Source organism: Megalobrama amblycephala, linkage group LG8 (assembly GCF_018812025.1).
Source record: "Megalobrama amblycephala isolate DHTTF-2021 linkage group LG8, ASM1881202v1, whole genome shotgun sequence".
NCBI lineage: Eukaryota > Metazoa > Chordata > Actinopteri > Cypriniformes > Xenocyprididae > Megalobrama > Megalobrama amblycephala.
The window spans coordinates 28,681,703-28,684,128 of NC_063051.1; positions in this window are offsets into that span (position 1 = coordinate 28,681,703).

The window sequence follows — 2,426 nt, forward strand, 5'->3', positions numbered from 1 at the left end:
GCCCTTCTTTCCACTTCTTAAATAATAAGGTCATCAAAACTATGAAGCAACACAAGTTGAAGTATGGGAACACATGCACTAAGACACCATTTTCTGATAAAGGGCTGGAAGTCTGTTATGAATTTTCGGTGAGACTAATTTTCTTCTGATGGGATTAAAATTTCATTATCTACTATAAATATGCAGGTCAGCAAGGCAGGATTCTGTCTGGAGTTCATGAACTAGTAGCACAGCGCTTTAATATCCACTGCATATTACAAGTGAACTGTTTGTCAAAGGCTGCAGTGCTACTCAAAAGAATTTCAATTGCTGTGTTCCTCCCCTTTTAACATCCCTAATGTTTCTTCTTTTCTTCTGGCTTTGATGTGAAAAAGACTTTAAGCGACAAAGGTGTAGTGGGGTCACGTGAACCGCATGCTGATCTTTAGCCTCAGATGTTGTTTTGATTAGCTCACAAACTATTAGCAAACCTGCTATTCTAGTGAGTGATCGTGTATGTTTTGTTTTGACTGGTCTGGTGTACTTTGTAAAGCAAGCATCGGCATTAATATTTTGCATATTTACTGGTAAGGATGAATAAACCCCTGTAAGCAGGCTAATAGCATTTAGTGCACAACTTGTCCTGTACCATCTGTGTTAATGCTAAAAGATGAATGTAGGTTTGTGTAGGGTAGAATGTGTGTACTGAAGAACTTTCGCAGAGAGGCTGTTAACTGTAATACCCGCCTCACTAATTAGTCAAACTCACATCATTTAACCATTAGTGGGTTGTACATCCCAAAAAGTACCAGAAGAGGGAGAGACAGAGAGTGAGAGAAAAAAAAAAAAATCTGGGAAAACTACACTGGGGTGTAACAGCCACAGACATGATTGATTCTACGAATCATTCAGCTTGTTGAGGAGAGGTGTGGTATATTTTTAAGCAGTCTGGACTTTCTTCACAGTGGATGATAAAACCAATCCGATTCTCATGAGAAAAGGCACCTATTTAACATTTTGACTTCCTGTTTCTGTTGCTGCTGCCATATGGTCCAATGGTGTGTTCAAGTCATGTCAGAAGTATCATATTTATGAGTATGCACATGAACACCACCACAACATCGTAATTACAAGTGGGAAACACAGGATTTTTTTTTTTTTTTTTGATCTTCTTTGAGAAGTTTCTGAGTTGGGGGTGTGTAAGTGAGAAACATGGCAGAATAAATGGATGCAATGTATATAGTTGATGATAAATTTACCTGAACCTTTGTTCTTCATTTTCTAAAAGCAGAGTTTAAAATCCTTGCTATATTTTTGTGTAATGAAGAGAAGGTACATCGCCATCTTACTCTGTGGAAAGTGACTTGAATCCACCTGATGCCATAATTACGAGTTTTCAACTCGTAAATACAAACTTTCCAGGAGGACTTGAACGTACCATAAAGCCCTGGGTATACTTCGTTTTCTTGCACAGTCGAACGCACAGCCTTGCAAAGCATGCTTCATTTGACTCATACGTGTTTGACGCATGCACAGTTTTGAGCAATCTCTCATCACGGGTTACATCCCATGTAAATATATTTGTATTCTTTCATGCTAGAGGGTAATTTCTAATGTCTTTGCACAATCTGTCATCTATATAGGCCTCCATTGTCACTGTAGCTTGCATGCGTTCCGTTCTGTTCTGTTTGTGCAGTTTTTCTTTGACTACCTTGTGAATTGGCGCCACCAGGGCACAGTTGCCACCTTGTGGATAAACGAATTACTGCAAAAAAATTCAATACGCATGTGCAACTTGCATGTACAAATAAGCGTGGTTACAAAAAAATGACGGTGCATATACGCGCGTACTCTTAGGATGATGAAATTTGCGTCGCCCACACTGTACGCTGACCCTTGTGTATGAATTATACTTTGGGCTTTAACCCTCGCCCTTCTTGTTGGTTTATTTGCTCCACCTGCTCTCCCTTGTTACCCTCCTGATTTTCTTACCTATTTATTCTCCTTATGTTTTCAGTCCAGTGCCAGTTCGTCTTTATTATTTACCTTTGTGTCCTGCCCTGCCTGATGCTGTTTACCTTGTCCAGTCTTGCCCTGTCCAACTTCTCTGTACCTCGTCCCTTCACCCCAAACCTGACACTATTTTTCTATTTTAGCCATAAATCTATTAAAAAAAGTTTTAGGTTTGCACTTACAAATTATTGCCAGTTATTTGAAAATATCTCCTAAGTCTAAGTCTTATCTTACACAACTTTGCATTTCAAATCATTTATTTTATTTAAAAAATACCGAACAGTGAAGATTAAGAAAATAGTTGTCTGGCATGTAACAACACACTTTTTACAATATACACATACATATTAAGGGGAATTTTGCCTACAGATCAGCAAAGGTCAACGAGAAAAAAATAAGTGAGACTGAACCAAATCAGGACACCGAGAGGAACT